The following is a 13,669-nucleotide window of genomic DNA, read 5'->3' as shown; positions in this document are numbered from 1 at the left end:
CAAAGGCGCGGGATTACAGGCTGAGCCACCGAGCCCGGCTTAAAATTCTCAATAAGATCTTAGCACATCAGATCCAACAATACATCTCAAAAATCAACCGCCATGACTTAGGATGCAGGACTGGTTCAACATTTGAAAGACTATAAACTTAATTCAGTACATTAACAGATGTAAAAACAAGGACCACATGAAAATATTATTAGATGCAGAAAAAGCTTTCAACAAAATCTAGCATTTCTTCTTGATTATAAAAAGACCCTTGAACAAATAGACATACAGGGAACATATCTAAAAACAGAGCCATCTATGATAAACCCACAGCCAACAAATTGCTGCATGGGAACAAGACAAGCTTACACACTCTTACCCCTCCTGTTCAACATAATGCTGGAAATCCTTGCTACAGGAATCAGGCAAGAGAAGGAAAACAGTAGTATCCAAATAGGTAAAGAGAAAGTTAAACTATCCCTCTCTGTAGACAATATGATCCTATACATTGAAAACCCAAAGTCCATCAAAAACCTCCTTGTGCTGACAAATGACTTTGGTAAAGTTTTGTGGTAAAAAAAATCAATGTGCAAAAGATAGTAGTATTTCTGTACACCAGCAACAAACAGACTGAGATCCAAATAAAAAGCACAATTCCATTCACAATAGCATCTCTCTCTCTCTCTCTCTCCAAATAAAAAGCACAATTCCATTCACAATAGCATCTCTCTCTCTCTCTCTCTCTCTCTCTCTCTCTCTCTTTACCTTGGCAACTTCTTAACCAGAGAAGTGAAAGACCTTTACAATGAGAACCACAAAACACTGCTTAAAGATATCAAAGAGGACACAAACACATGGGAAAACATTCAATATTCATGGATTGGAGGAATCAATATTGTCCATCCTACCCAAGGCAATCAATAGTTCAATGAAATACCCATCAAATTTCCAACATCATACATTTTATTTTCTTTACCCTCATTTTTCTCTAATTTGACTAATGTCTTACTCAGTGGAACACATTTTTAAAAGACTGGTTCAGTAAGGTATATTAGGTCCCAAAAACCTTGAAAAATTACATGTTTTTATTTACATGCCTAATTTAAAATACTTTGGTAATGTGTATTATTCTAAGTTAGAAATATTTTCTTGAAATAATGAAGATAATGTTCTTTGGGTCTGTCAAATAATAATGGAACATAGCCTCTAATTACCTAGATTACCTAGATTTATTTCTCGAGACCAAAAAAAAAAAAAAACACAGAAAGAATTTATTCTGGTTTTTATAAACTCTCTTTGTTTCAGCAGGCTAGCCTTGCCTTAACTAATAAATTATATTTTTGAACTAGTGTTTTTTTCTCATTGTTTCTCTCTCCCAGTGGAGCCAGGATAGTTGCTCATCTGTATCTTTCAGATCTTTTATTAAATTTTTAACTTCTGCCATTAAATTTTAATTTTTTTTGACACATTGTATAAGAAGTGTTTATACTGGTGCATGTTGTATGAGATGTGCCTGTCATTATTGCACGTTGTATAATATGTGTTTATATCTGGCTGCATGTTGTATGAGATATGTCTGACTGTTGCATGTTGTATTATAAGTATTTATACTTGGTGCATGTTGTATGAGAAATGTCTTTTATTTTAAAGATGTGGGGTAAAATTCAGGATTAGGTATACAAGTGGTTATCATATAGTTAGTAAAGTTGGGGCCTCCCTTTGGTTCCTACTTCACCTGGTTTGAGATCAGGTGCTCTTACTGATGTTATGTGCTCTCTCCACCCCACCTCCACTGGCAGTTTCTGACTACTGACAATCCCTTTCTTACAGTATTATGGTAAAAATGTTTATTTTCAAGTACACTTCTTGTTTTTCATACTCCAATTTACAGCATCCTCTTGGTATTTCATGACATTTCTATTTATCATTCTGAGGATTTAAATTCATACCTGTAAGGTGTTGTTGTTGTTTTTATCCCAAATTATCTGGGTTTTCTCGAGTCTGCGTTGTTTTGGATTGCATTCAACTTCAGCAGTAAACCATAGTAATAAACACACTTTATCATCTGTTACAGAAACTGATAGTATTTATTTTAATCATCTAATAGTCCAGGGCTAGTGCTGCTGTTCCAAGATACCATACCAGATCTAGATCCCTTATGTTTTTGCTTCACATTCTTAGTGTGTGGCTTTCTTTCTTGAGATATCAGAATGGCTGTCATACCTCTAGGTATTATGTCTGTATTATAAAGAAGAAAAATAATAAATGAAAATGGGTTAAAGGACTAAAGATATCATTAGATGATAGCCACTAAAAACAATTTTTTAGAAAGCTTACCTAGAGACTCATATCATATCTCATTGGCCAGAATCAGGTCTCATGACCTAAACACCAAGTGATTTGGAAATGACTCCAGCCTGTTCATATGGAGTTTATGAATGTTTTATGATGGTCAATCCATAGTGACAGAAGCAGCAATCAATCTCAAATATCTAGTGAGTCTTACATTATTATCACTATTCAAAGAATGAAACCTTTAAATGTAATTGTATTATCTTAACCTGAGAGTGGATGTTGTCAGCCAGTAGAGCTCACTGGAAGGTGACCAGATGAAAGCACAGTCATTTGTTGGAGACTCCCAATATCAGTATCACTATGTCTCTAGGCTGGTTATTCCACACACCCCCCACCCCCCCAGATAATCTAATCTTCTGAATAACAAGCATAAATCTGAATGCCAACATTCTAAAATCCATCTAAGGAAAAACTCTAAAGGTTCTATTTTTTGTATTATGTTGGCTTCAATATATTATCTTATTGTGGCATGCTTCCTTAACCAGAGCCTCAGTGGTTACTGATGTTACTGAGCACAGAATATCTTCTGAAAGCAAGCACCCACATTTTCCTGGAATAGAGGGACAGCTACAGAAATTGGGAATTTCTGGAGACTAGGAATCTAATTCCCTTCTAATGTGCTTAGTGCATCCAATTCTTGTGTCTCTCTCTTCATCAAAAATTAGTTAAATTTTTTAGTTTGATCAAAGTATAGGAATTTAGGTTGTAGCTTTTTCTAGTCTGGTTTGCCTGTTAGTAAAGCTCTATTTATTTTCCATCTTAGAGTTGCCAACACTTTTTACTTTCTCTGCTATTGTCTCCTTTTCTGTTCTCTGCTTCATCATAGTCTTAAATATTTTTATATCTTTAATTTAATTTTAGTAGTTTATGAAATGTAGATATTGATAGAGTTTTCCCAACTATATGTTCTCCCTCATGCAGCCACACCAATACTTTGTCCTGTTTTAGTTGCTTTTACTAAGCCTGGAACACATATAGAAAACAGAATGATTTATTTTATACACAGAGAGATAAATTCAGCGATATGTCCCAAAAAAGCACCAGTGTCTTAACATTACAAATAGTACTTTACCCTGTAAAATTAATGAAATTCAATTTACAATGCTTTTCACCAAATATAACTCAAAAAAAAGGAAATTGTGCTAAAAATGTGAAGTTCATTTTATTACAGTATGAAGTAGTTTTTCTTTCTAGTTGTTTACCATATAGTCAAACTCAATTTAATTAAGTTTCAGAAATATTTACTCATTGTCTTTGACATGTGATTGTCTTTCATGCTGCAGAAACTTCTGTAGGCTGTAAGCATAAAGACTGATGGACCATTGTCTTACACAAACTGCAACTGGTTGGAAGTGATAAACATGCAAGTAATTCCATGGAGAATGATATAGTCTAAGATAGAAAAGCACTGCCTTTGATGAAAGCACTAAGAAATAATCATCCAGACAGTGTGGATTCAGGAAGGATATAACTGAGAAAGCAACTTTCAAATTGAGACCCAAAAATTCACTAAGAGGATTTTTTAAATGATGATTATTTTTCCCAATCTTTCTGCCACATTTGCCTTTTCTATTTCTGCTACTTTCAGGTAAGCTGAAATTCCAGACTTTAAACATTTAACTCTAACTTTTGGTTTCACCATAAAAAAAAAATCTTACCACCCAGTGAAAAAAAATTATTATATTTTTTGAGCATTAATACTTACTTACTTATTTATTTATTTATTTATTATAAAGATGTGGGGTACGATCCAGGGTTAGATATATAAACATTGATCATGTAGTTACCCTTGCTGATGAGGTATGCCCCTCCCTCCCCTAGCAGTTTCCCTCAACTGTCAGTCCCACCCCTCCTTCCCTAACAGTTTTCCACTACTGTCTATCGATTTCTTATAGCATTATAGTTGTTCAAGGTCATCTTATGAGTGAGAACATATGGAACTCAGTTATTTGTTTCTGTGATAAATCACTGAGTATGATTGACTCCAAATCCATCCAAGTTGCTGTAAAGTCCATATATTTGTCCTTCTTTATGACTGTATAGTATTCCATTGTGTATATGTACCACATTTTTTTTAATCCAGTCCAGCTTCGATGGGCAACACAGTTGATTCCATGTTTTTGCTATTGTGAATAGCAATTCCCCTATTGGGAATATACCCGGAGGAACTCAAATTATTCTACAAAAAAGATAAGTGCACACGTATGTTTGCTGCAGCTCTAGTCACAATAGCAAAAAAAAAAAAAATGTAAAGCAGGATTCATTGGGAGGACAGAGAAGCTCCCACAGTGGGAGGGAACCCGAAGGGGTTGCCCCGAAAAAATTTTTTTAACCCTGAATTACCCATTTCAAGTATCTGATGGAATCCTTCTATAGAATTGTACAAATTATGTCCTGTCTTTGTCACTGTACTCATAATATACACAGCTGTATATGGAATTCTGATGAGCCCATTTCCTCCTAGCAGTTGAATTTTCCAAGTTATTTGAATTCTCTGAATGTTCCTCTTTTCTCTGGAAAACAGTGAAAATAATTGTATCCACGCCATACAATGGGATCAGGTGAAGTGTTGAATATATGTTGACAAACACTGTATTTGACATACTAATTACTTTACTTTAAATACCTTTGGTATCATCAACGTATTGATCATATGAGAGCTCAAATAGCTCAAGTTTTTTTCTTATTGTGCTATTTATATTATAAGGAACCTCATGGCAATTGGCATAAAGCTGTTGACATAACCCATTCAAGTGAAGGGAATGAACTCATTGTGTACCACTAATATGTATGTATGAATAATCTAAGATTACTTACCCCACTTGCCTATTACTCTCTGTTTTGAATTATAGTGATAAAAATAGTAGTTATTCATGATTTTTGAATTCATACTTTATCAATTTGAACGATCCATTATCTACCATTATCTAATCAGACCTCGGGAGATGACATTCTTTTTTATTTGATAATGATTGACTAATTTTGTATTCTTCTACAACTATTATATTACCATTTTTTTGGGCCTATATTCAGGGGTAGAGTTCAATTTTGTATAGTAGATAAATGAAATGATCTGTCTTTTTGACCTGTTCAGAAAAATGAAACATGGAAAGACATTAAAATAAAGTATCTAACCCTTTGTATTAGCATCAGGAGGCATCATTTTCATTAGTTTTCCTTTTCTTAATTCATCACCTTGATTTATCAAAAAATTAAATAAAATATTCAGTTGTGAAGACAAGTATGTATGTGTGAAGGCATGGCAGTGTATACATTTGTGTGTGTGTGTCCATGTGTGGCATTTACTTCCTCAGATCAGCAATTATAAGAAAAACAATGTTTGAAACGTTTTTTAACTGTCTTTTAAACATGAAAAAAGAATGTTTTAAATTACAAATTTAAAAACTAAGTGAGTAATGCATTTAATATTATTTCTCTCCAGAGAAACAATGTAGCTTACTAAATAAATGCAATTATCCTAACATGAAACAAGACATAGGGTGAGTATATTTTTATCCCTAGGGAAAAATGAATATATTAAAGTTATGAAAGCTGGTTAAGTTGTTTTCTAATGTTATTATGAGTGCTCCATTTTGAAACTGATATTACCTGTAAAAATACGTAATTTATACAGGACTTACTGTACCTACTTTTAAATACAAATAAATATAAAAAGATAGAATGAAAATCATATGTAAATAGAGATGATTAATTTGACATGTTAACTTGACTGGCCATGGGATGTCCATGTGACACATTAACTGAGTGTATCTGTGAGAAAGTTTCCAGATTACATTAACATTTGAATCTGTGTATACAGTAAAATCTATTGTTCTTCCCAATGTAAGTGGGCATCATCCAATCAGTTGAGAGCTTGAATAGAACAAAAGTCAAATGAAGAATGTGTTTAGCCCCTTTTTTATGCCTTTCTAAGCTAGGATGTTTTACCTCATCTTCTGTGGCTCTTGTGGGTCCTAAAAGTTACACCATTGACTCTTCTGGTTCTCAGGTCTTTGGACTCAGACTGTATTACATCACTGACTTTCCTGGGTGTGCAGGTTGCAGAAGACAAGTTGTGAAACTTCCCTACCTCCACAGTTGTGTGAGGCAATTTCTTATAATAAATCTCTCCCTCTCTCTCTCTCTCTCTCTCTTTGTGCTTTTTGTGTGTGTTTGTATGTGTATACATATAATTACCTCCAAAAATAAAGAGAGAGATTTCTGGTTCTATTTTTGGGGGCAGAACCATGCCTAATACACAAATATATCTAGACACCTGTTCAACACTTTCTATTCATTAACGTCAATTTAGATGATGCTTAGAATACAAAGACAATTTTTAAAAAGCTTACACTTAAGGAATTCATATTTTTTATGGATACATATATTTTATGCATTGTTCAATAAAATATTGGTTATCCAGGCCTGAATACACTTTCACCTGGCCACATGATTTTGGAAGATTTGTTTTACCTTCTTTGCCTCTGTAGTCTAAGTTTCTTCAAGTGTAAAATGAAAGAAAGAAGCTCAACGACCTTTAAAATACTTTTGACTCTAACCACTTACAGTTCTCTTTTTCTTCACTATTCTTTTAGTTTTCCATAGAAAATGTTATAAAAAACATACTCTGAATCTGTAGTGGAGTCATTCAGTGCAAAGTTGTTAGTTTAAAAGTTTGCCCTCTAGCAATGGAATCCTAGATTTATCAACACCTCTAATTTACACCTGCTTGCAAAAGCATTTTTGTTGTTAGTGCTTAAGAGAAATAGTTCCCATTAAATTGTTCCAAAGTCCAGGTAAATAACCAATTTGTGGTCTTTCAATTAATGCTATAATCATCAATCATCTTAAAAAAAATAATATCAGTACAAAAGTATACTATAAATGACCTAAACACAAAGAAAACTTCCTAAGCAAATGGGAATATTTTAAAAAATAAAAACAGTAGATATAACATTTTGCTACCACTGCAAGTTGCTCTTCATTTAATAGGAAAACTTGTTATTTTCTTCCCTTCCTAAAAGAGTAGACAGAGACAAAAGAAATAGTCTAAGTTCTAATTCAGTCTTTAATATCTTTTTCTCCTGAAAAATCTCACACTGCAACCTATGCCAATACTTACATAGATATATCACAAAGATTTAAGTGTTTTATTTTTAAAGAGACAATTTTGTTATTATCTTCCCACATAGAAAGAGTTTGGTCTTGTTTACAGAGATACAATATCTGTAAGCTATGTGAGGAAGACTGTTGCTTTCTATACATAAATTATTATCCCAAACTTCAAAAGTGTTAACACATATTTATAAGCAATGAATTGGAAAAGTTACTTGCTGTGAGAAATCAAGTCTGTCTCTGGATTTCTAGTAATGACTTATTAATGCATTTCTCATGAATAAAATACTTAACAAGTCTTGGTTCTGAAATGAGAATAATAATTATTTATCAAACTAAAATAAATGGATAAGATGATACACAATAAAAGTTGTATATCCAGACATACATCCCTTGATTTATCAAGAATTTAGGTGGCATTACATTGATCTTACGATGTCAATCATAAAAAAGAAAAAATGCTAACTACATTTGGCAGTGATATTTTTATCATTCTTTGAATTGCTGCGTTTAACTTACACCATTGCTCTTCCAGGTACTCAGCAAATATTATTTATTCAGTGCTTATTTCTATTTTCTCATTGTGATTTGATTGTTCCTTGTCTTATTTTGTCTCTTGGTCCCTTAAAACTAATATCATTAGATTTTTAAAAAATGTTCTATTGAACTCTAAATGGTAGTCTATGTTCCTAAATTAGATCTGAGTTCTTCTATATGAAAAAGAGCTGCATTCTTTTGCTTCTTTAGAATTGTTCCTACCACTGTTTACGTGGCACATACAGATTGTAGATTGCTTCTTAGTGCCCTACCACCTCTTCCTTCGTATAAAAACAAACAGCTTAAGTTTAGCTGAGCTAGGACAATATATGTATCACTTGCAGGTAGATAAAGAAGGACTTGATTATATAACACACAAAAAGTATAGGCAACTATAATATGATACTATCAGGAAATGAGAAAAAATAGCAAAGGATTTCTTCTTTTGTTAATGGCAGGATAATTTACATAATATTATCACCCTATCAATAACTAGTATACATTGTAGGTATACAGTCAGTTTTCTATATTCCCAGTATTAATGTTTTATTCAGTTGCTACAAATACTGAATTAATTGATACTGAATCATTGCATCTAGGAAAAATGTGTAAATATATAAACACATATGTGTGTATTTGTGTGTAATATGTGTGTGCATACATACATGCATATCTCACTAAGATTAAATTTTGAAAACTCATCCTGGTAGATTCTAAATTTTACAAAAGAGAAATGAGATTTCAAAATGTTAACTGACTTGCCTGAGATGGGAGTCAGAGCTGGAATTCAAGTTTCACCCAGCTGGCCCCAGAACTGAAGTTTCTTCCACTACTCTGTATCGCCCTTTGCCAGCTCCATCCTCTGGTTATCTCTATGAGGGCTTAACCAGAAGGTAGAATACAGCTTTTTTACACCTCAGCTGGGAATGTTCATGTTGAGCAACACAGATTTATCATTGCTCTTATGCATGTCTGCTAATGACCTAGAAAGCACCACATATTCATTCTGGGGTTGCAAAAAATTTTTAGTGTGCAGAATAATTTGCAAATATAACATCTGTAAGCCGGGCTCGGTGGCTCAGCCTGTAATCCCGCACCTTTGGGAGACTGAGGTGAGTGAATTGCCCGAGCCCGCGGGTTCGAGACCCACCTGGGCAGCGAGACCTCATCTCTACAATAAATAAAAAAAAAATCAGCCGGGCGTGGCAGCGCATGCCTGTAATTCCAGCTACACAGAAGGCTGAGGCGGAAGGATCGCCGGAGCCCAGCAGGTTGAGGCTGGGGTGGCTGGGAACGGTCACTGCACTCCAGTCTGGGCGACAGAGTGAGACTCCAACTCAAAAAAATAAAATCTAAAAAAAAAAAAAAAATGAAGATTGAACGCATAAACTTTTGAAGACACTTGGAAGAAACCCAAAACAGACAAAACCTGGAAGATATATCCCCTGAAAAGGAATTACATTGAAAAGCATACACATTTATCTGCAGAAAGCATCAGGTTTATTCATCTAAAAAGTTAGAGGTAAGAATTTAGGGATGCCAGAGCAGTTGAAAATAAATGAGAATCTTCTGGAAATAAGAAACCATTGTAGGAGAGCCCCAATATCTATACAGAAACTTCACTCAAATCCTTAGACAAAACTCTTAACAGAGTAATGCAAAAGTGTAATTAAACCCATCAGAAACAAACAACTGGAAGGCTGTGGTAGCATGCACTTATAGCCTCAGTTACTTGGGAGGCTTAGGTGGAAGGATAATCTGAGCCCAGGAGTTTGAGGCTATGGTGAGCCTTGATCACGCCACAGCTCTCCAGCATGAAAGACAGAGAGAGACAATGACATACATATATATTATATATATTTTATATATATAATACAGTTGATGTAATTCTTAGAGGAGAATTTATTATTTTATTAAGTTCTTAAAATGGTAAAGAAGAAAGAAATAAGACAATAACAATTTAAACTTTCTTCATATATACCTAGTTAAAGAACAAATCAAACCTGGATAAGTAGAATATAGTGAATAATAAAAATAAGAGAAGAAATCAGTCTAATACAAAGCAATTATAGAAAATAAATAAGTAAATAATTGTTGTCTAAAATACTTATAAAATTGAAGTAGCCCTAGAGATAATAATTATAAAAAAGACGAGAACGTAAGTGAACTATATTAGAAATAAAAAATAACTATATATCCTAAAAACATTAAAGGAATGAAGAGATTATGATCAACCTGCTTATGCCAGTAAATTAAACAATTTATACACAATTGACAAAGAACTAGAAAACTGAGACAATATAAAATAGGAAATATAAATAAAGTTGTATTTGTTAAACACAATAACAATAAATTATTATCTAAAAACTTCAATATTCAAAACCATTTTCCAATTTCAAAATTTTTTTTTAAACTCTCAGTTGGCCGAGCTCGGTGGCTCAGCCTGTAATCCCATGCTTTGGGAGGCCAAGGTGAGTGGATTGCCAAAGCCTGAGGGTTCGAGACCTGCCTGACCAACTTAGTGAGACCTCATCTCTACAATAAATCAAAAAATTAGCCGGGTGTGGTAGCACGCGCCGGTAGTTCCAGATACTTGGAAGGCTGAGGCAGAAGGATCGCAGGAGCCCAATAGGTCGAGGCTGCGGTGGCAGGGAGCATGCCACTGCACTCCAGTCTGGGCGACAGAGTGAGACTCCAACTCAAAAAAAAAAAAAGCTCTCAGTCAACCAGGGTAATAAAGGGCCTCTATTACACAAAAATAAAGAACAAAAGGAAGGAAGGAAGAAGAAAAGGAAGGAAGGAAGGAAGGAAGGAAGGAAGGAAGGAAGGAAGGAAGGAAGGAAGGAAGGAGGAAAATACTGACAGCATCACAAGAGTTTCCTCCTCAAACCAGGAACAAGGCAAGATATCTATACTTACCACTTATTTTTAATATTGAATTGAAGATCTTACACTGAAAAAATGATTAAAAACAAGTAAACAACTTACAGATTAAAAAGAAAGCTGCCTTTATTCTCAGACATGACGAATTCTATAGTATCAATAAAACAGGCACTATAACTAATAAGTGATATAGATATAAAGTCCAAAACTGTTTTTACATTTTTGGCATAGAAACAATCAATAATTTCAAACTGAATTATAAAATATAGATTTTCCAGTAGAATCAATACAAGTGTGCAAACTGAGACACTTAAAATTAACAAAACTTGTGTATTAAAAACAACAAAAAATTGCAGAGTAATTAAAGAAGATATACATAAATAAATATGCCTTATTCCTATCAGTTTCATGTCATGCCAGTTTATATTTTTAAGGCAATACTAATTAAAATCAAAGCAGGTTTTTTAACTGACAATTTATAAAATGTATATGTAAATGCAAATGAAAAACAATTTTAAAAAAGGACAGAATTGAAAGATTTGCACCATTAGCTTTCTGTGTAGCTACAGTAATTAAAATAGAATGTTATCAACATAGAATGAATATACAGATTAGCAAATTGTGACAAAGAGGATAGAAATAATCCTAAACATGATCAGCTGATTGTCAACAAAAGTGCCAAAGTTATTAAATATGGAATAACTAGTCTTTCTAGAAAAAGATGCTGAAATAATTAGATACCTTTATAGAATATGTATACCTCAACCTATAGTTCTTACCACAAACAAAAATATACCGAGAAAAGATCACACACCTAAACTTAAAAGTTAAAACCATAAACTTCCAGAAGAAAACATAAGACATGTTCTTCTTGAGATAGGAAAAGTTATCTTAGAGAGAACAAAAACAAAAATATTAAAGAAAAAAATCATAAATTAGACTTCATCAAAATTCAAATTGCTCATTTTTCAAAGGGCACCATTAAGAAGTGAAAAAAGAACAAATCACAGAATGGAAGAAAATATTTGCAATGCATATATCAGACAAAAGCTTGCATCCAGAATATACAGGGAATTTTAAATCAATACATACTAATACCATGCAATAATAATATAAGCAACCCAATGTAAATGGACAAAGTATGTGAGCTGGCACTTCAAAAATGACATTTAAATGAAAAATTGGGACATAAAAATAAGCTCAACAATATCAGTCATCCAGGTAATGTGAATACAAAGCATGAGACATTACTATAAACAACTAGATGAGCTAGAATTAGAAAGAGAGGCAATACCAACTTCATTGATAAGAAGCTTCTGAAACCTTAATGCATTGTTGGCGGGAATTGAAAATGACACAACTACATCAGAAATAATTTGACAGTTTCTGATGAAGTTACACAGATTTTAACTATATGAATCATCAATTTTATTCTTAGCAATTTGTACAAAGGAAATAAAAATATGCGCCCATACAAAGAATTTTACTTTAAAAATCTTTTTTATTTTAAAATTGTGAGGTACAGTTAAGGGTTAGGTATACAAATATGCATTGTTCAGGCACCCTTGTTGGTAAGGGGTGTCTCCCGTCCCCAGACAGATATTGACTGCTGTTAATCCCACTTCCCTTCCCCTCCCTAACCCCTCCCCATAGTTTCCCGCCACCATCAATCAACCTCCCACATGACCCCGCAATCCCCCTACTGGGAATATACCCTGAAAAACTCAAATCACTCTATAAAAAAGATACCTGCACACGTATGTTTATCGCAGCATTGCTCACAATAGCAAGAACCTGGAACCAACCACACTGTCCATCAAAAGAGGACTGGATTTTAAAAATGTGATACATATACATGATGGAATACTACACAGCCATAAAAAAGATCAAAATCATAAATTTTGCAGCAACCTGGATGGAACTAGAGTCTATAATACTGAGTGATCTCTCACAGAAACAAAGATCTGAGTATCACATGTTCTCACTCATATAGTGGACCTTCATCTATCATAATACTATAAGAAGAACTTTTGTAAGAATACTTACCACAGCGAAAATCATAATAGTCCAAAGTTGAAAATAATCCAAAATATCATCCAGACGGAATCAAAGTGAATTCGTGCAATATTTATAAAGAAAGAATCCCAAATAATTCATACTGATACATATGACTATGTGAATGAGTAAACACTATTAGATTGCATTAATATGAAATTCTAGAGTAGCAGAGCTAATATGTGTAATAGAAAGCAAATCATCATTGGTTAACTCAGGCAGTGGCTATGGTGGATTGACTGCAAAGGGCATGAGGAAATATTTTTAGATGGTAAAAATGCTATATTTTTATTTTTATGGTGATTTCATGCCTGTTTATATTTGTCAAAATTATCAAAATGAATGTCTATTATTGTTACACATTCTTTTTGGAAACGTTGTCTCAATAGAGTTGAATAAAAACAATTAATTATATGCAATACTTTAATACTCAGTGATCTATCACAGAAACAAAGAACTGAGTACCACATGGACTCTTTCACAAGTGGACCCTGAACATTTACCATAATACAATATGTAAGGAATTGGCAGTAGCAAGACGCTACCAGTGGAGAGGGGAGCACATAACATCAATAAGGATACCTGATCTCAAGCAAGGCAAAGTGGGGGCCAAAGGGAGGCCCAAACTTTACATGTACGTTGACCACCTGTGTACCTAATCCTGAATTGTACCCCACATCTTTAAAATAAAAATAAATAAAAATGCAATTTTACAAAATGTAGGTAATCAAGATAC

This window comes from Carlito syrichta, unplaced genomic scaffold (assembly GCF_000164805.1).
Source record: "Carlito syrichta isolate Samal-C Ts95f unplaced genomic scaffold, Tarsius_syrichta-2.0.1 Scaffold307674, whole genome shotgun sequence".
Lineage (NCBI taxonomy): Eukaryota > Metazoa > Chordata > Mammalia > Primates > Tarsiidae > Carlito > Carlito syrichta.
Note: the sequence above shows the minus strand (reverse complement) of the source record.